The 22818-nt window shown below is 36.7% G+C and overlaps 1 protein-coding gene and 1 long non-coding RNA gene across 2 annotated transcripts in view; both read left to right on the forward strand.

Moving 5' to 3' along the window:
• Window positions 1-549: 549 nt before the first annotated feature.
• LOC130237533 (uncharacterized) lies at window positions 550-7774 on the forward strand. Its single transcript, XR_008838551.1, has 3 exons — window positions 550-599; window positions 815-916; window positions 7607-7774. It is a non-coding gene; the product is annotated as an uncharacterized LOC130237533 (long non-coding RNA).
• Window positions 7775-9939: 2165 nt separating this feature from the next.
• Window positions 9940-22818, forward strand: part of LOC130214590 (septin-9-like) — a 45464-nt gene continuing 32585 nt past the window's right edge. The window contains exon 1 of the mRNA XM_056446373.1: window positions 9940-10034. The gene's annotated coding sequence lies outside the window, so the exon portion shown is untranslated. The remainder of the gene's footprint in view (window positions 10035-22818) is intronic.

Genomic DNA, 22818 nt, shown 5'->3' on the forward strand with positions numbered 1-22818 from the left:
GGAAAAAGGTAAGACTTGTTATATAAATATCATGTTAAATTTAGAATTCTGTTTATAGACTGACCATTTAACAGATACTGTTAAGATTGCTTTGGGTAAATAGCAAGGCTAACGTTAGTTGTTCACTTTTAAGGTTAACTAATGTTAGCAAGCATATTGATTTGTGTCGTAATTAACTTTCAGTACATTAACTGAGAACTATTTGAAGGCCTTAACCTAAAAGCACGTTTGTTTGTAAACATTTTTCATACACTATAAGGTAATAAATAAAACTAATGTGCTTTAAGATTTTCCAGTGTCATATTCATAATTGAAAAGTTTAAACCTTGGAGGTTATGTTAGTAATGCTGACTCCAAGTTCAAGCCTGCGTTAGAATTGGCGTGATTATTAACTGTTTATTTCTTCAGTGGAATTCGTGCTCCAAAAGACAGTATAAACATGTTTTGTTAACGTAAGAGTAAGTTAATTAATTTAATACTAGCCGCTTCTAGTTGTATATCACACGTGGCCTAATGCTGAGTTTAGTATGTGTACATTTATTAATATTTTACTTTGCATCCATGCAGATTAAACAAAGAGACATTCGGCTATACAGAAGGTAATTCTTATTTGTTTATCTTGTATTTGTTATTAATTTCATGTTTTTATTTCATTATCTTCAATAATTAAACATTAGTTTGTATAATATTGCAGTTAAACTGTTCACATCGTAAGTTGTTCATTTCATGACAAGTTTTACAAGTCATATTTTCATGTCAATTATTAATTGTATTATTATTATAAAAAAAAAAACATATTAATCTTTTTGTCCAGGACATGGATAGTGATGCAGACGCTGTAATCCTAGAATTACCCAGTTCTTCATCATCAAGAGCCTGTGATGTCCCAGAGCAAAGGAAGACAGAGAGTGTATTTGTAAGTTTCTCACTCATGTGTTGTGTGTGCTGATCATTTTGTCTAAAGACTACATTTAGTGTACAGTTTCTGTTGTATTGCTGAGATTGTTCATTAACTGTCATTTGTTATCCATGCTATGAGCTTTTTAACACATCAGCTCTATTTATCAAAGCTTAGACATTAGGGATAGCTCACCAAAACCTAAAACATTCTTCCAATTATTTACCCTCCCTTAGGGGTGGGATGATAACCGCATCACCGCCTTACCGCTATAATGAGATGTCAACCGTGGTGATGTGGCTATTACCGTCATCACCGCCCATTTTAGTTTAGTATTTATTTTTGCTTGTGAATCTTTCAGGATTGTATAGAAAAACAGAATAAACTAAAAAGGAATAAAAGGCCTGACCTGAGTATTTTCCACTTAAATTACAAATTTAGATTACAAAACGAAAACACTGAATCCTTTTAATAACCAGCATAGGCTGTTTTTATTTGAAGCTTATTTAGTAAAGCAGGCCTACTAACTCAAATCAATCGCTCCACTGAAAATAAGCAGTTTTAACGCACCGCTGTAATTTGTATATCCCAGTCCCTTTATCAACATGTTTAATACAAGTCATTATTTTAAAGATTATGACTTGAGAATATGATTTTACCTCAGCGCTGCACTTTTCTCCTTCGCCCTCGCGCTGAGTTTAGGTGACGGAGTGTTGTGAAGTAGTTAAACTCTCCTCAGTTTAATTTACAGTGTCAAACTGGCACAGGAATATCAGTGTATTAATATAGGCTTTGCTAAAAGGCTGGTCAAATGTGGGTATTTTTTTTACAGAAGCTATAAACAGACGCGCATGCTGCGACCACGATGATGAGTCAACAATCGCATATATTTTGACTTATTTAAAGTAGGCTATAGGCTATAGCATATAATGATTTTGTGTAAAGACATTTATAAAAACATGTAGCTAATATATCACAGGGGGTTTGTGTAGCAATTACAGTGGAGCATTAATTAAATCCTTTTTTCCCGTGGAGCGAAACAAACACTGCACAGTTGTGTAGCGGATAGAGACGCACAAAAATATACAATTCAGATATTTTCGTCGGAAGAAAAATATTCTTTGAACGAATTTTGTTTTGTACAATTTGTATCTTAGTTTTTGTGGGTCAGTTATTTACAAAATAAACAAGAATAACTAATAAACTTTGAGGTGAAGCGATGTGCCTCAGGGTCCGCTATATGCCGCGGCCAAAACACAAACTGGTCTGTTAAATACAATCGTAATATAAATAAAATAAAAGTGAAATATTCAGTTTGGAATATTGAATCTTTGTTAACTGTATGATCCGAAATAAAATAGCAGCCTATATTATCACTCTTTATGACAAACATCCGTTTGATCGATCAGTTTTGCTTTAGTTTAATCAGAGTTTGAACTTTCTGATATTTTAGGCAAAGTGGTCTGCATAACCAATGATTGAACTTATCCACCTGCGACCCACCCATAATTAAACATCATGTAGGCGAGCTGGCTTATTGATTACCTGAACCGTGTATTAACTGCTGCACCAGCATAACAGAGATCTGCGTATTAATAGCAGCACCAGCAGATATAAGAGAGTTTGTTTCATAACAGCGTTTTATGCTTTATAAATATCCAATATTAAGAGAGTGACTCCATAAGGTACATAACCTGCGCACACATGATTATTACTTTAATGTGTAAAGTCATGGATGCATCTCACAGCGCAAAGCATAACTTATCCTTTAAATGTCCATGCTTAATATGTCATTGATGAGGTCTATCTATTGAAAGGGTTACCTACAATGGAGTATATATAGGCTATATATGCGCTACATAGCAGGGACGTTAAGGTTGTAGGTAACCCTTTCAGTAGATAGGCCCTGAGGCACATCGCTTCACCTCAAAGTTTATTAGTTATTCTTGTTTTATTTTGTACATAACCGACCGACAAAAACTAAGATTGAAATTGTACAAAACGAAATGCGTTAATTGTAAAAAAATATCTGAATTGTATATTTTGTGCGTCTCCATCCGCTACACAACTGTGCAGTGTTTGTTTCGCTCCACGGGAAAAAAGGATAATGCTCGACTGTAATTGCTGCTACACAAACCCCTGTGATATATTGGCTACATTTTTATAAACTTCTTTACACACAATTATTATAGCCTATAGCCTACTTCAAATAAGTCAAAATATATGCGATTGTTGCCTCATCACCGTGGTCGCAGCATGCGCGTCTGTTTATAGCTTCTGTAAAAAAAGACCCACATTTGACCAGCCTTTTAGCAAAGCCTATATTAATATACTGATATTCCTGTGCCAGTTTGATAGTTTAACTATTTCACAACACTCCGTCACCTGAACTCAGCGCGAGGGCGAAGGAGAAAAGTGCAGCGCTGAGGTAAAATCATATTCTCAAGTCATAATCTTTAAAATAATGACTTGTATTAAACATGTTGATAAAGGGACTGGGATATAGAAATTACAGCGGTGCGTTAAAATGCTTATTTTCTGTTGAGCGATTTTTTTATATATATATATATATATATATATATATATAAAAACACATGGTTTCCGCTACATTTATTTTTCCATGGCGGGGCGCCACGCCAGGATTCATCCCGCCACGGCTACATTACAGCTTCTCATTCAAAACATTCTATTATTTTAATAGCGGGAGATAATCACACCAAAATGTATTAAAAGGTAAGTGAATTATAACAGCGCAAACTTTTCTGTAACCGTAGTAGTGCTGTGCGTCATTTGTTTAACCCTTTAAGGTTAAGTGCTGACTGGCTGGCTGACTGACAGGTGCGTGATGCGTGAGGCCAGCAAACACGACGTATAGCCGTTTTACTTTATTTCAGGACGCATTATTACCGGAGGCATTCATACATATTCCTAGAAAATCTAATAAAGGCTGGAGACATACTCGTTACATAAACGCACTAAATCGCAGCTCAGCAGCGTTTATTTGACAGTTTATTTGATAGCGCACAAGACGAGGTGCGTGCTCTTAAAGCGGCTTATATTTGACAGGAAGGCAAGACGTTTTGTGGTAGATCTGTGTAAAAAAGGCCTATATATATATATATATATATTATTATATGTTATATATATATATATGTTATGTGTATATATATATATATATGTGTATATGTGTATATGTATGTATGTATGTATATATATATGTATATACATGTATGTATATGTATATACATGTATGTATATGTATGTTTGTGTATATATATGTATATATGTATATATGTATGTGTATATATATGTATATGTATGTATGTATATATATATATATATATATATATATATATATATATATATATATATATATATATATATATATATATGTATATGTATATATATATATATGTATATATATATATATATATATATATATATATATATATATATATATATATATATATATATATATATATATATGTATATATATATATGTATATATATATATATATATATATAATGTATACATATATTTGCACGGTTAACCGACATACCGCATGACTTTTTGCTTCATCACCGCGTTAACAGAAAATCTGTTACCGTCACAGCCCTACCCTCCCTTCACTTGTTTCAAATCTGTTTGTCTTTTTCTTCTATTGAACACAAAAGAAGATATGTTGAAGAATATTGGAAACCTATAACCATTGACCATTTTTTCATTCATTCATTTTCTTTTCATCTTAGTCCCTTTATTAATCTTGGGTCGCCACAGCAGAATGAACCGCCAATTTATCCAGCAAGTTTTTACGCAGCGGATACCCTTCCAGCCACAACCCATCTCTGGGAAACATCCAAACACACTCATTCACACTCATACACTATAGAAAATTTAGCTTACCCAATTCACCTGTACCGCGTGTCTTTAGACTGTGGGGGAAACCGGAGCACCCGGAGAAAACCTATGCGAACGCAGGGAGAACATGCAAACTCCATACAGAAACGCCAACTGACCCGGCCGAGGTTCTAACCAGCGACCTTCTTGCTGTGAGGCGACAGCACTAACTACTGCGCCACTGCGTCATCTTTGACCATTTTTTATTTATTTATTTGTTTGTTTGTTTGCCGCATGTACTCGTGTGCGATTGGAAAACTAGTGTAATGGTGGCATGCCATCTTTACCAGACTCGGGCAAAGTCCGCATTCACTCCGTCCCAAAGCCCTAGCTGGCCCTCTTTGGCCTAAGGTATTCGGCGGGCCAAACAAGGCTGGCCGCTGGCCCAGAGGAAGCCCTGCTTTGGCCCGATCAGGCCCCGGAAGTGAAAGTGGAAATGCAACTGACCCTGGCTCGCTCGCTTTAGGTGCAATAGTGAAAACGCGACAATTGAAAGTGTGAGCTTAGGGTATTTACCTAAGCGCATGTAGCAAGTGCACATAGGGGATGTCCAAAATCACTTCTGCTCATTTAATGACAGAAAAAAATTCACTTTTAATTTAATCTATATTATTATTTTATTTAACAAACCAGTTTGTGTTCTGGCCGCGGAATCATAGCAGACCTTGTGTTGACGCACTTACTTTACCTCAGATGTTATTCATTTTTCTTGTTTATTTTGTAGATAATTAGCCAACAAAAATATACCAAACAAAATCTGTTCCAAAAAGATAATTTTTCCAACAAAAATTGGCTAATATGAAGTGTAGCATAGGTATATTTTTGTTCGTGCCGGTGTGCTACACAGCTGTGCACTTGGATGATTTGTTTTGCTCTATGGAAAATAAGCATTTAATTAATGCTCTACGTAATTGTTGTATCACCAACCTCTGTCACATATTTGCTACATTTTTAATCTAAGTCATCATTTTAAAGATTATGTCTTAAGCATCTGATTTTACCTCGGTTTTGTGCGCTTTTTCTTCATCTCACTCGCGGCGAGTTCATGTGAGGGAGTGTTTTCTTATGTAAAACATTTAGTTATGTTGCAGTTTAGTTTTATTATTAACATCAAACTGGCAGAGAAATATCGGGTTTGAACGTCTGTTTTTTTTATCGGCAATGAAGGACATGTATTACAGATTTTAAACGAAGTATCTCATTAAAGAGGAAGGAGCTTGACAATAAGAGATTCTATCAATGTCGTAATGAATGCTCTTAATGTAGCAGTTTTGACAGCAAACATCAAGTGTTTATTGGAATTCTGTCATCTGTCATAATTCTGTTCTTTACAGAAGCTTTAAACAGATGCACGTGCGCTGATTCAGCTATGCCGAGGCGCATTTATTGAGCAAAGGCTACTATATGAGTTTTTATTTTTTTAATATACTGTTCTATTACTTAAAATAACTCACATTTTTATATTTACAATCTGTATATAAAATAAATGCCTAGCTTAGATAGCGGTGATCATTATGCCAGAATCATTTGGCATTGCATCAGCTTATTCTTCAGGTCACATTCTTTAATTAAAGCGATGTATTTTAGTCATTGCATTTAGTCATTAAACGATGATAATAAATAAGCAATTGTTTCTTTTTTCGATCTTACTACACTTATTTAAAAAAAAAAAACATTTTCTTTGGGCGGTGATGCTTACGTATTGAATCTAAATTACACATCATAAAACATCTCGCATTATAAAAGACACATCTCGCATTATTGAGGATCAGTAATAATCAGAACCGATTATTATGTACTGACTTGATTTATCTTTTATGCGTTACATGGCGGTAGCTTACTATGGTGGGGAGGAGACTGCGAATACTTAAAACGCACAATTCACTGCTTGTTAGTTTGCAGGACAGTCTTTCACTGACAGGGAAGTAGCCTACATCAGAACCCAACTAGGAAAAAATGAAAGTTAAAACTCTCTCACTCTCTGAGTCCCGTTTGACCTGCTGGCGTGTTTGTGAGGTAACATTTTATCTCCTCTCTCAGCTGTTACAACAATAATGTTGTTAGAGTTTTCTTCATCTCGTCGCTGTCTAATGGATCAGCTGATCGCCGCGGTCGTTTAACATCAGTTAAACAGTGAACCGCGACAGAGCCGTGCTGACCGTTAGAGCCAATCGCAGCCTTTTCTGTTAAGCGCGTGATCAATCATAGTGTTTAAGAACTCGTTCAACAACGCTTAAAAAGCAAGCAAGATTATATTTACATTAGTTTATTTGCTTTAAATGCTCATTTTGTTCTGTGCATGTACTTGAGTGTTGTTTGATGCATTCAAAAAGCGTGTTTTCTTTGAGCAGGTAAAATTACAGCTACAGTACATATATCTGACTGCTTGTAATAAAGGACAAAATTGCATTACAAAAAATATATAAATATATATATGAATTATACATTTTAATACAAGAATTATTGTTGCTAAGTTAAATATTAAATTGTTTATGAAAGGCATTGTCAATGCTCAGATATTGAATTGAACCGAATCGATGGCATTATATCTTAACCGAACTGTAAGACCACTGTAGGTTCACACCCCTAAATACAATCACAGGTTTTGGTGACCATGCCTGCAGCTACACTGAATGCAGTCTGTTTAAATAAAGATGTTAATAGGTTTTAAAACCTTGTAGGTCTCGATAGTAATGGTCAGGTGCTCCTCTACCTTATATTGAATACAGAAGTTCTAATGTACATTTAAAAGCTGTGTGTCGAAAGATTGTTTGTCTTAAAGCTGAAGTAAAATTCTTTTTATTTTATAGGTGCCTCAAGATACCCCAAATAAAGAAAGTGGAAAGTCTGAAGAGGAGGTAAAGGCAGTGGAAAGAGAACTTTTGGACTGCATCACTTCTGGCACGGTACCTGGTAAAAAGAAGTGTGAAGACTGCATCAGGTCAGCGCCTCGAATCCATAAGCTCAGAACGTGGGAATCGGTCAGATTTTACAATAACAATGTACTTGCATTTTAAATTTACATTTACATAAAAATTGGCCCATGAGGCAATTTGTTCCGGCCCTCCAAATAATGTGACCAAGACATCAAAAATAAATTTATTTCAGTTGAAAAACAGCCGCTATAGTTATGAAGGGATGTGCGTTTGTTCAATATAGCACGAGCTGCAGATGAAGACCACGCAGAGAGTGAGTCTCCTGACAAGCGAGTGGCACGAGCAGTTGAAAACATTTGGATACTTAATCTTGAAGGCTTCTCAACACCGCATTTCTGTTGCACGGAATGAAACTGCTGCAACTAAACAAAGTTATGCCAGCTGTGCGCTAGTCTAAAGTTCCGAGTTTATATACCAAGGCTAATACGCACGCACACTGGATTAACTATAGCAGCGGGTCGTTCACATATCGATTCGAGTTCGATATTTCCAGTATTAGAATATATGCCAATATGCGTGCGCAAGCGCCTTCCAGACGCATTGAGTAGAAAACATCTCCCACCGTAGCGGTGAGAGTTGTGCGTGGCTTTCAGTGCAATGTAAATGAAAGAAATGTTAGACGAATTATTATAAATTATTCAAATGATTATGCATGTTAGACTGAAGATAATAACAGTTTTTTTAAGTACTTTCCTAATATACAGCTTAAATTTACATTAGAACCGTGAAACCATGATTATTCTTCAGACTATATAATCGTAGAACCAAAATCTATAATTGTTGCATCTGTAATTGTTATGCAGTTCAAAACATAACATGAATGTGTCTGAATGTAGAAGAAGCTTACTTGAGCAATGCACTGCTTTTGTTGTGCTCTGAAATACAACATCTGAATATGTTTGTAAATAATCCTATTGTACAGTGCAGTGATGTTATGTAGTTTCAAAATACAATATATTAACATTTTAATGTAGAAAACAATCAGTCATTTCTGTTGAGCACATGTACACAATGGCAGATCAGCGCTGTTAAAGAATATGCTCAAATGTTAGCAGGAAATGGACATTTTTAGAATACAGATTGGTACCAAACCCCAATTTGTACAATGAGATTTCCAAATGTTGTACTACAGTGAAAATGTTTGCCTAAATGAAATGTGAAATAAAGTTCAGGGCAAATGATTTTTGCCAAAGAACAGTTTATTGAATGAAATTCATTTGCATTTTAACGCATTTGCAGTACAGTTGCGCATTATTATCCATCCAAAACAGATTTAGCATGGGCTTACTCTATTAATGTCCCTTATTTGTGTTCTGTAGATCGTGTGTTTTCCTGACAGCTGGATGCTGGACTCATGAAAAATAATCTTAATGTTTTTATTCACCAAAACTAAATTACTTTAATTAAGTCAGAACAGACAGAATTGGTGTTAGCACAAGCACCGCTTGCTGTGAGGTAAGAGTGAACAACTGGCTAGTGATTTGGCAGCCTTCCTCAAACAGTTATGTGGACAATTTCTGATTTACTTTGTGTATTGCTTGAAGGTGGCTATGGGTGTATGTTTGATGTGAGGTCCCCACCGGTAACCTTTAAAACACACACACACGGACATGAATTATTCATAAATTAGCATATCAAAACATTACGTCAGAGGTCCCCAGTAGGCTGTTCTACCTGACCAGGCCCCCACCAGTGGGCAAAATATCAGGTCAGTCTTCTGGGGCTTAAACTAAAGTTTTCAAGTGATATTTAGCATAACAGCTGAAAATGGAGTGTGAATCTGTTTTTACCTTGTCTGTAGACCACTCAGAAAGGGTGGTTCCCACCAGGCTGCATTTTGTCATGTGTCCCCACTCAGTAGCAAATGCAAGTATGCGTGTGCGCGTGTGTGTGTGTGTGTGTGTGTGTGTGTGTGTGCATGTGTGCGCGTGTATGTGTATGGGTGGTCAGGGCTTTTCACTGATTTTAACTTCCTTATCTGAAATGACCATTTAGACATCATTTGTTTTTTATTACAACATTTCCCTTCTCTCTCAATATACATTGGATAAAAGCTGAAAATTTTATGATGTCATTTGGTCAGCATCAGGCAAATCTTGAGGCCCATACACACACACACCATGACAGATTCTACTATAGTCTGTATGAATGGGTTAAGAGTGTTGCTTGGCTGTTCTGTGGTCACATGACTCTGGAGTGGGCGTGGCTGTTAGTCCAGCTGGTGTTGCAGGCTGACTCAGGCACTGAAAAAGAGGGTCAGAAAGAGAGATAAAGAAAGACAACAAGAGCTGCTAAAGGAAGGGTGAGTCGCTGATCTGTTTTCTATGATTTCTTCTGTTAAAATGGGTTTTCTCTTTGTGAGTTTTACATCTCTATTTAGAGTCTCATTCAGACAGGCTGTAATGCTTTCGTAGAGCTAGAGTGTGGGTGACGTGCGTGCGTGCGTGTGTGTGCGTTGGTGCATGCAAGTTTCCCAGGTGTCCTCACTGTGTTCTTGCCAGCGAGGAACAGAAGAAAGCGAGTAGGAAAGAGAAGAATGGATTTTGGCTAGCGTTTTTGGTGTTTTGTATTGTGATTTAAGACCTCTGCTTCTCTTGTTTGACTGTGCATTGAAACAGATAAGCTCAGTGGACCCCTCCTTCTACTTTTCTTCCACCCCCTCTCTTTCTCTCCCCTTTCTGGCCCTCTCTTTTCTTTGTGTGGGGTGTGTGACATCACTGCTCTCAGTTTCTACAATCAGAAATTTACAATCAGTACTTCTAATTAGTCTACATTGCATTCAGAGTCATTTGCATCACCATCAGGTTAATTACAGTCTTTTTTTCAGTAAGAACAGATATTTCTAGTACAAAATCACAATACCTCTGTTATCCAGTTACATCAACAAGGTTATTTGATGCTTGTTCACAACCACTTCCTCATATATCAACCCAATAATTTCATAACAAACCCTTTCACATATAATATGTAAAGCAGCTGCCATTCAAGCTTTTTTGGTGTAATCAAATTATCCTGCAGCTGTTTTACTTCTCAATCACATTAACCAAACACCATGTTTTCAAACTCAATGCTTGTGTTGAATCATGTATCAGTTTAGGTAGCCATTGCATGTATTTTGGATAGGTTAGATTGTAACATTGGTCACAAGAATTATATTTATTGAATATAAATGAACATTTCTTAAAATATGGCATCAAAAAATGAGTAAGCGTTGTATAATTTTGGACCATCTACAATGTATGATTTGTACCAATTTGAAACAATCAGGGAAATTCTTTAGTATTGGCGCCTAAACTGTGGTCCTACGTCATATTGTGTTGAGTTTTAAGCAGCTGTTCACTTATACATGGTGTTGTTAAGATAGTCTATGGAAAATGTCTAGCAGTGTCAGAATTTTAGTCTGACAATCTCTCAATGTGTTTTCTACAACAACTTGAGAACGTAAATAATGAGTCTTAGCATATGAGGTCTTGTCAGAGTGCTTTGTCATCATGACCAAGTTTGCATGTTCTCCCTGTGTTGGCGTGGGTTTCCTCTGGGTGCTTCGGTTTCCCCCACAGTCCAAAGACATGCAATATAGGTGAATTGAATAAGTTAAATTGGTCGTAGTGTATGTGTGTGAATGCAAGAGTGTATGTGTGTTTCCAAGTGTTGGGTTGCAGCTGGAAGGGCCGCACTGCATAAAACATATGCTGGATAAGTTGGTGGTTCATTTCGCTGTGCAACCTCTGATTAATAAAGGGACTAAGCTGAAAAGAAAATGAATGAATAAATGTTCTATGCTAACTAATAGGTGTAATAATTGTACACATACTGTATGTCATACTCAAGTTTGGGAAGTTTGGACAGATGCAAACACACAGTATATGACCTGTTCAAAAATGTTGAACAATGATGTGCTTGTGGAAAATGAGGATGTTTGTCAGCTTCATATTCTCTGATGGCTAAATCCCAACTCACACTGTGAGATTTTTATTAGTACTAAACAATTGTACATAGCTTGCCAGACTGCACAAATATGATCCCCATGTTACACTGTAAGATCTTAGTTGTCATAAGGTCAGACTCAGCTACAATGAAGGTGCACCAAACATAGGCATAGAACAAAACTCACCCAAAGTTTGACGTTATCTATCCATTACACATTCAGTAACGTGCATTCTGAAATTATACCTCACGGCAAACATAATAGGCTGTAGTGGTATTTTTGCTCATAGCATGCCTCAATAATAAATCCAGTAAAAAAAAGTTTTGACATTTCACAATGCTAGTTTGAAGTTATCACGCTGATTGCATCATCAAATTTGACTTTTCTAGTGGTTCTTGGTTTGACACTCGTCACAGATGAACTCACACTGCCGGAACTTTATCTAAGGGAAATTTTGATCGTAACTTCCATTAAACAGCTTCCAGTGAACATGTCAAACTAGCAATCAAAGATCACAGATTTTAGCCTATGATTGCAGGAATACAGACCAAATCGTGGCTGAAATTGCAGTGTGAACAGGGCTTAAGATAACTTAATGTACACAAATACAATATATACGCCATAACCTTTATGTTTGTTTTTTGTCTTATTTTTTCTGCACAAGTAATAGACCAAATTTTAGTTTAAGCTGAATTGTCTACCAATATTTGAAAGATCTGAACGTCACTTTCTGCTTCACAAAGGTGTTCAAATAAATATATTTGAATTAAATACTGAGTTTATTTAAAATCAGTTACTATTCACGCTTGCATTGTCATAATAACAGTCATAGAGGCATTAACTGGAGATGCTTTTCTTGTGGCTGATCAGATTAAGAGTCACAGTTAGCAGTCTGTAGTGCCTTTTTATTTCCCCTTTCTAGAAGGTCCTGTGTAAAAAAGCTGTATTTTAAGAGGCTTCGTCACCATCTGCTTGTGGCATGTAATGGCAAAGGTTGAATTCTCAGGGGGTGAGCATAAAGAAAGATGAGCCCACCAGTAGCATTCTTCATGCTGAGCACCAGAGTTCACCTAAACCCCTCATTTGCAGATCAACATTGAGTTTACAGTTACATCTTTCTTTTTGACATGAATTGTGAGGTAACAAGATTTAGATGGAAATGGAGGCAGATAGAAAAGATAAAATTCCAAATACAAGGCTGTTGTATCATATTTTGTTCTCTGATGTATAAACTTTGGTGTTGTTCTGGTGCCAGGAAAAGAAATACCCTGATTCTTTAACTCTGTATATTGAGAGGGATTTCCATAGAATAAAATCACATCAGACCCTAAACTGTACTTTAGACACTAAAAACCAAACATCCATTTTTAATCCTGCATTTTGCACAATAATAAGTCTAGAATGAAGCAACATGTATTGTTTTGTATAACTGAAATATTAATATGGAGGGCTGCATTGGAAATGTTCAGAGATCTCCATTTGATTAGAAACACTTATAATCAATTTATACACCAGTTATGATAGTTCACTAGATTATTTCTTATGGTGCTGAGACTGGGAGTTAATTTTTCCTCCTTTGCCTGATGCATTTGGTGAACATTTGAATCATGTGAAGATCATCCGTGTTGGTGCTTTTTATCTGAAAGTTTCTACAAATACTCCATGTAACTCAAGGCTCCATATACTGTGCCTGCATCAATCAAAGTGAGAAATAATCTTTTATCACCATTTCTTATGTTTTTTTACATGTGGTTTGCGACTGATTGGATGGAACAACAAGTAGATGTAGCTGATCTGAGATTAAGGCTGGACGATTTAATCTACAGTAGGTAATTTCAATCCACATTTTGGTAGTAAAGCCAGTCCTAGTAAACTTCCAGCACGTGAGGTAAGATGGAGCACAGTTTAAAGGTGCAGTAGGTGAGCTACCACAATGATAATCAGTTAGCATAATATGCTGTCCTAAAGCGACTCTGTTTAGTGCTTGGCTTGGCTTGAATTACACTTATTACTAAGCCATACTTGCATGCTATTTCAGACCAAATATTGAAAGTAGCATGTTAAACAATATAGGGACCACGTCACAGGTTGTCATTAGCTATGTTTCCATCCAAAAATGTGAATTAACTTTATGCGCAAAACTGGATTATCGCATAAAAGATGTGCGAATAAAGCAGAGTTTCTATAAATTATCATTTATATTTTTCATTTATATACATTTATAATTATCAAAAAATATCAATTCCTGATTATCTGGTGCCGAATATCAACAGTAAAAATGGAATTTGCTGTGAAATTATATTATTAATAACAACAAAATAATAACAACAAAATCTACATCCGCTTTTGCATGACTAAAATAGTTTTAAAACATAACATTACCTGTCTAAAAAATACTTCAGCCAATGTGTCATCCTCTCCAGTGTGCAAAAAAATTAACTCAAATTTTGATTCAAGATTTTAAGAAGTTTTGAGTCAGCATTTGTTTTTACAACTCTCTCTCTTGTCTGAGCGCGTGGTGAGTGTGTACATGGCAATGGCGGTTCTGCGTGAGCAGAGGTGCGCAGTTGTACAAATCTACATTTGCTGACAGACAGTTTGGTCTACTTATCAGAATTATGGGAATTGTCAGCCCGAAAATATTTAATTGGATGAATTTATTTAGAACATTTTCATTTAGAACATTTTATGCCTTGGAGCGTGAGGGTGAATTTAGCACTGAAGATTGGAGGCAGAATTGGATTAGAACCGCACATCAAGAGCGTTGCACACACCTGACAGGCTGGCCTCGGAGTTGCATGTCACTCATTTGGAGTGGGAGAGTGTAATGTAACCCATTTTTTTTCTTCACCAGAGTTCAAGGGTTGCTTCGTTTAAAAGCAGAGGCTGCTACAGCTGCAGCCACACGCATTAACCACGGCTCATAACATACGATGGAATAGCACTTCAGATATGCTTAAAGCTAAAATTGTTGTAAACACTATTCAAATTAAGACATGTGGAGTATCATCTCATTCTCGTGCGCACGCACACACACACACACACACGCACACACGCACTCACACACACACACAGTTAACTCCTGAAGACACATACACCTCTCGTCGTCGTATATTTATGTTGTCCAGAAAAAATGGAAGCTGTTGCTGAATGAAAGTGAAACTGATGAAAAGTTAAAACCCAAAAATGGCATGATTACATACATTTTTTTAAAAGCAATTTGCGGAAAGGAGTTCAATACTTATGTGAAATTGTACAGGTAAGAAGTCAGTCAGTAGAGTTTATAGCTAAATATTTAGCAGTGTTTGCATGTCCTTTATGACAAAATTCATTAAAATAATTGTAAAAACATTCATAACAAGTTGATTTTAAAAAAGCACCTGAATTTTTTTTACATTTTGTGATTTTTCTTCAGTTGAATAAAAATCTATTTTTATTCATATATTAGCAAATATGTTATATGCAAATATTTCCATTTATAAATTAGCAAAACATTTTGCAGTGTTTGCATGTCCTTTACTGCATTGAATTCCTTAAAATAGAAGTAAAATAACATTCATTACAAGTTTTGCAATTTGTGATTTTTTTTATTTTTTAGTTGAATAAAATATTTTCCATTCATGTATTTCATCATTGAGGATTTCTTAAAAATACTGTAAAAATCTCATCTTGTCTCATTCTTGTGAACCGAATCTTGTGTACATGGCAATGGCGGTTCTGCGTGAGCAGAGGTGCGCAGTTGTACAAATCTACATTTGCTGACAGACAGTTTGGTCTACTTATCAGAATTATGGGAATTGTCAGCCCGAAAATATTTAATTGGATGAATTTATTTAGAACATTTTCATTTAGAACATTTTATGCCTTGGAGCGTGAGGGTGAATTTAGCACTGAAGATTGGAGGCAGAATTGGATTAGAACCGCACATCAAGAGCGTTGCACACACCTGACAGGCTGGCCTCGGAGTTGCATGTCACTCATTTGGAGTGGGAGAGTGTAATGTAACCCATTTTTTTTCTTCACCAGAGTTCAAGGGTTGCTTCGTTTAAAAGCAGAGGCTGCTACAGCTGCAGCCACACGCATTAACCACGGCTCATAACATACGATGATGCAATTTGTGATTTTTTTTATTTTTTAGTTGAATAAAATATTTTCCATTCATGTATTTCATCATTGAGGATTTCTTAAAAATACTGTAAAAATCTCATCTTGTCTCATTCTTGTGAACCGAATCTCGTGTCTATTGTCTTATCTCGTGGAGTAAGTATCTCGTTACACTCCTACAAAATACATATAAATACATTTAGATCATTTACATTCATCATTACAATTGGAGTGTGATAAGACAACCAGCACTACAAAAAAATTTTTCTGAAGACAATCACCTACTGCAGCTTTAATGGCACACTGATAAACTACACACACACACACACGCACACACACACGCACACACACACACTGAGTGGTCACACTGAATCAATTCAATTCATCTTTATTTCTATAGCGCTTTGACAATGTAGATTGTGTCAAAGCAGCTTCACATAGAAGATATAGTGAATTGAAACAGTGTAGTTCGGTTTTTAGAGTTTAAGTTCAGTTCAGTGTGTTTTAATATTCACAAGAGTCCAAACACTGAAGAGTAATCCATCGATGCGCAGCTCTACAAGTAGCGAACTATGCAAACCAGTGGCGACAGCGGCGAGGAAAAAAAACTTCACCAATTGGCGAAAGTGAAGAGAAAAAAAAACCTTGAGAGAAACCAGGCTCAGTTGGGCACAACCATTTCTCATATGGCCAAACGTCTTGTGGAGAGCTGCAGTGTAGGCGCCAGAGGCTGGAGAACGCTGGACGTCAGTGAAGACTCGTCTGTTCCGGGAGTCTCACAGGAATCAGACGCATGCTCTCTACTTCTCCATGACCACCACAGCAGCTGCTACGGCCTGGTCCGGGAATGTGGAAACCTTGGGATCATCTCTCCACAGGTCTTGGATTGCTTCAGTGGCACTGCATAATCTCTGGGGGCCTCGGGATGAGTATCCCCAGGTGGAAATAGGGAATAAAGAGAATAATTAGCATAGCTGCTGTTTAGGGTATATAAACGAGCTGCAAAAACCTGCGTGGAGCACATTCATGCATCATATCTCTATGTGATGTATTGAGTGTATGCTTTGCTAAAAAGATAGGTCTTTAATCTAGTTTTGAACTGCGAGAGTGTGTCTGAGCCTCAGACATTATCAGGAAGGCTATTCCAGAGTTCAGGAGCTATAAATGAGAAGGCTCGACCTCCTTTACTCGACTTTGCTATTATAGGTACTACCAGAAGCCCTAAGTTTTGAGATCTTAAAGAGCAGGTTGGATTGTAGCGAGACAGAAGGTTGGTTAGATAAACAGGAGTTATTTAAAGCGATTATTTAAAGCTTTATAGGTAAGAAGCAATATTTTAAAATCAATACGAAACTTAACAGACAGCCAGTGTAAGGAAGATAAAATTGGGGTGATATGATCATATTTTCTAGACCTGGTAAGAACTCTGGCAGCTGCATTTTGTACTAGCTGAAGTTTGTTAATAGAGGATGCTGGGCAGCCAGCAAACAGAGCATTATAGTAATCCAGCCTAGAAGTCATAAAAGCATGAACTAGCTTTTCTGCATCTGAGATGGATAGCATACTTTGTAAATTGGCGATATTTCTCAGATGAAAGAAAGCAGTTTTTGTGACATAGGATATATGATTTTCAAAAGTTAAATTGTTGTCTAGTATAACACCCAGATCTTTTATAGTAGAGCTAACGCTAACTTTGTATCCCTCAAATTGCAGGTCGAGTGTTGAAATCTGCTGTGTACAGGATTTAGGCCCAATAAGTAATAATTCTGTTTTGTGTCAGTTTAAGAGAAGGAAATTGTAGGTCATTCAGTTTTTAACATCTTTAATACACTCAGTTAGCTTAGACAGTTTAGACATCTCATCAGGTTTAGTTGAAATATATAATTGAGTATCTTCTGCATAGCAGTGAAAGCTGATCCCATGTCCTCTAATAATGTCTCCCAGGGGTAGCATGTATATTGTAAACAGCCAAGGGCCTAAAACTGATCCTTGAGGCACCCCATACTTTACTGGCCTGACTTGTAAAAGCTGTTCATTAATATTCACAAACTGGCAGCTAAGTATGACTAAAACCATTTTAGAGCCTGTCCCTGGACACCCGTAGAACATAGGCGGTCTATGCAGATATCATGGTCAATGGTGTCAAATGAAAGCAGTTAAAACTTATGTTTATTCAACAACTGCTATTTTCTTTGTTTTCTTTGTATCTTTGTATGCATTTGGCCAGGTTTCTGGGTTTCTGTGAGAATGTTCTCTAGCCTTTAAAGAAAATTTACTAGTTACACTGTACTTCCTTGAGGAGATGTGCACAACAACCACAGCTTTGCTCAATCACATTTGCAATTTCAATTGGAATGCAAGGGGTGTCACATTTGCAATAAAAAAAATATTGAAAGACTTGAAAGATCACATTTATGCCAATTTTTTTTTTCTCATCAGGCCACCTCTATGGGAGCATGTGTTTCAGATATGTAACAGATAATTCAGCATCAGTTCTGCCAGAACTTTTTATTTATTTTATTTATTTATTTATTTTTTTTTTGCAGCTACATAATATCATTGATCCTTGGTAAATTTGAGCTTTAGGTGGTTTCAAAATTGGTCTTAGGTGGTTTCAAAATTGAGTGGTACAGTGGTGCTGATTCGTTCATTCATTCCTATGAATGTACACTTTAGGACTGCTATTCATTCTTATCTTATTGTAGTTTAACAAAGATGTGTTTAGCTACACATTTAGGGCAACTGTCAGGTCAATTTGACTGTTGATACCACGTGCTAGCTGTACGAACATTTTTCATTTGGCCTGTTCCTGATGTTGGATGTCTGTTGCCAGACCGAATTTCAGTCACAAACCACTAAACATGGGCAAATACCCAACAGTTCTGGCTCAGAATAAAGACTGAATTAAATTGTATGTTGCCTGTGAAGAATGAATTGTTAGATGGCCTTGTTTTAGTATTCTTCTTGCTTCTCTGTGGCTGTGTGGTTTGTGTACAGGATTGGACCTGCTTCATTTGGGGGGACACACAACCTTCTTTAAAGTAAAGAAAAATATATTTTTCAGCTATGTCAGATTTTAGGTTCAGAGGGGAGACTGTTATCTGTGGTGTATTGCATTTCATGGAGAATGCATTGGGAATACAAAACCTGTGGAACACTGAGCTATAGCTGGGGATTTTGTGGTTCTAAATGTTATAATTTTCTGTGAGGACAAACCCAGTGAAACGAATAGATGTACAGTATGTAATAGAATAAATACATAAAATACATACAAGTCCTTGACAAAGCTACAAAATACAAAATTTAAAGTGTGTTAATGCATGTGTTGGACAATTTTCAGAAAAAAAGAAGCCTCTTTTTTTGACATGGAAAAAAGTATAATTATTTTGACTTAATATAGTGTAGTCATTTAAATGTTAAGAATGAATTGTGTAATGCTATTGTAGCATGGGCACACTGGTATCTCCTATGCAAACAAATACACGACCACTTAGAAAAGATACAATTTTTAATCTGTGACAAAGAATAAACATCAGTGGAGCAACATGACATCAGCTTTTCTCTACAATATGCAAAACAATATAAACAGTTAAAGTAAAGAACATGTGTGCTCATCAGCCTTGCAAACAGCAGACTGAAGACTCTAGCACATGTGTACTCTCAAGCTGCTTCCGAAATAGCATACTTCCATTCTATATAACACACTAAAAACAGCATGCGAGCCGAGTGGTACTGTATGTCTGAATTCATAGAATTCGAAAAACAGTAGGTTTGTCCCGAATCCCATACTTGTGCACTATTCTACATCATTCTGTAGTATAAATAGTGTAAATAGTGCGTTCACACTGAAATATTGGCGCAATATTGATACTTCTTGTACTCAATGGCAGCAGCTTTGCTCATGTAGCAGAAGGGGCATAGTTACTAGGTGCTGATGTTGAATTACTTTATTTATTTTAAATTATTGAATTATTTTGAACTACAGCAAAATCTTCCAAAGAGAGTGATTATGTTACAATAGTCTGTCTTTTGGGGTGCAGCAAGTATGTGAGAAGTACCCGGATTACCTATTACTTTTGGCGAGATTTTGAAGTGCGCATTGAATGGACGCTACGCTATTCCATGATGCACCCTGAGAGAATTCAGGGAGTGAAGCGACGCAACTGATGCGAGTAGGTCACGTGATGATGACAAAAATGGCAGATGAAGTACGTCTGAGTTCCATTCATACTACTGACATTCATACTCTATAGAACGTACTTTTCTTACGACCGAGTAGTACATGATAAAATATCCTAAATAAAACAAATACATTTATAGAGTTTATAATTTCACTCACCTGGGAAATGGAGCTCACGTAAATGTTTGGGAGTACCATTAAGTGCACACAGAATACCATATCATCTGATAATTATTATAAGATATAAGATCTTATAATAATTATAAGAAATAATTCCAAAATGCAACTGATTGTGTAAAGCCACATGTGAATGTAAAAATGTGATGTATTTGCCAAGTTCAGCGGCTAATCAGCCAGAATCAGCTGAGGTGAAGTGACGGTGACCAGCGAGACCTAGCTGTCACTCAAGTGGCAATTTAATATAACTTAATATAAACTAAACGGGGCAACGCGGTGGGGCAGTGGGTAGCATGTTCTCATTCACAGCAAGAAGGTCGCTGGTTCAAACCCCAGCTGGCTCAGTTGGCATTTCTGTGTGGAGTTTGCATGTTCTCCCCATGTTAGCTCATGAGTGCTCCAGTTTCCTCCGCAATCAAACATGTGGTACAGGTGAATTGGGTATGCTAAAATTGACCGTAGTGTATAAGTGTGTAAAGATGTTTCCCAGTAATGGGTTGCAGCTGGAAGGGCATCCGCTGCGTAAAACATATGCTGGATAAGTTGGCGGTTCACTCCGCTGTGGCGACTCCAGATTAATAAAGGGACTAAGCCGACAAGAACATGAATGAATGAATAAACGAAATGGATGAGTTATAAAGTAATTCACTCCCTCACAGTTTTCATGAAGAGTAATAGTATCTATATGAACCAAAATCTTTCTTTGTACCAGGCTGTAAACAGCATTTTTTTCTGCTGTAAAATTGGCCATTTTAACAGTGGGGTCAATAGAAATTTGCTCAATTATAGAGCTAAGACTAGCGGAATTTCGATGTATTGCAGTTTGATGTTACTTCCGTATTTGCTTTACTAGGGAGAGCCGAATGTTGCAGCTTGACGCAGCCTCAATAATCTCCAGAAGTGTTACACTGATGATTGTCCTCTTTGAACAATACCCCAATAATTAGTTATGCTATATGAACCAGATTTCCTTATAACTTTGGAACAAAGTTGTGAAGTTCATAACCCAATTCTTAAAAAAATACAACATAAAATTTTAAACATTATAATAAACTGAACATGACAAAATAATATGAATAAAATGATAATAATACAAAAAAATATATATTTGCACAGCTGCACTGTGCTTTACAATAAATATAACATGATGCTGTAGATAAATCCTTAAAGAGCCCCTATTGTGGGTTTTTGAAAATGACCTTCCATGTAGTGTGTAACACAGCTCTAAGTGAACTGAAATATCCAGCTAAGGCTTAAATCTGAAAGTGGACAGTTTTTAAAACTATTGATTCATCTAAAAAAGAGTCGACTCATAGTGGTTAGAATGAATCGTCTTCAAAACGAGTCTTTAGCCGTTTCGGCGTGATGTGGCTACGAAACATAAGCCCCGCCCAATTGTTGCGCGTGCAAACCCGGGAAAATTAAACCTGCGGCCCCGCCCACTAACACAGCAGCAAATACAAACAGATCCTGAAGTCATCATGAGTCATCAAGACTCTGTGCTTACCTGGATATTATTGGAAGTGTGAGAGAAATGGCCGATTCATTCGTTTGTTAAAGGAAGGATCAGAAAAGACAACTGATGTATGTGACTTGTAAGACGAATGGACAGACAATACACCAAGGGTGCGTGCAAGATAAGGCCAGTTTATAAGGCACAAAGGCAGCCTTCTGCAGCTGAGGAGGGGCGCTGGTGAGCGCTACAACCCCCTGGCTGGAGATGTGATCATTGGGCAAAGCAGAGTACAGGTGAGCCCTGAGAACATATAACACTTCACACAAGAGGTGCCACTGCAATGATTGCAAATAGAAATGGTCTAAGTTACAGCTGAGAAGGGAGAAAAGCTCCAAAGTGAAACATAATTAATGAAATCAGACCTGGCCCATGACACCTTTTATAAGTGTAACGTAAGTGAAAGGCTGTCTCCTTGTTTTCTCTAGCTCTAGCTGGGCATTTTACTGTCTCACGCTGAGCAATGTCCACCAATTACAACAGGCTGTCATCGGTCCAATCAGCACAGATTAGCTTCACGCTGAGGAGGGGTTTGGGAACAAATGAATCGCTGAACAATTCATATGGGAGTTGTTGGGATAATTAGGTAAAAATAAATTCATATTATAAGACCATGAAATTGTTTTTTGACCTTGCATGCATATCAGTATGTTGTTGGAGACCCATAAAATATGACCCTTTTTAATGTATAATATGGGCTCTTTAAGGACAAGAAAAAACATATGTGACATTTACAATATCAGAATGTTCTAGTAAATTTGCCTGTCTCTGTGTGCAGGGACACGCTTTAGTGGTATACCCTATTTCCTGTTTGTCAGAACACTGACGCATACTAGTGAAAAATATAGGCCACAAACTTTGCATGACAGATAGGATAACTGCCACGGAAGCTGCATCTTTGCAGAAGTGTCTGTCTATCTGTCTGTCTGTTTATTTATGGAGGGTGTGTTAATCTAATTACAACATATTACATATGCATACATATTATTAAGTTTTTCTTATCATGACTTACTTATTCATAACATTTTTGTCAAAGGTACAGTGTGTAATTTGCGGTGATGTGCGATCTGTCAATTATAGTATGACTTTATATTTGTTATAACTGTATTTACTTCTGTTTCTGTGAAATGCATGGATTTGAGAACCACTGCTAGATAATCAGTTAGCTGAATTTTTGAAAATTA

The sequence above is a fragment of the Danio aesculapii genome, chromosome 2 (assembly GCF_903798145.1).
Source record: "Danio aesculapii chromosome 2, fDanAes4.1, whole genome shotgun sequence".
Taxonomy (NCBI): domain Eukaryota; kingdom Metazoa; phylum Chordata; class Actinopteri; order Cypriniformes; family Danionidae; genus Danio; species Danio aesculapii.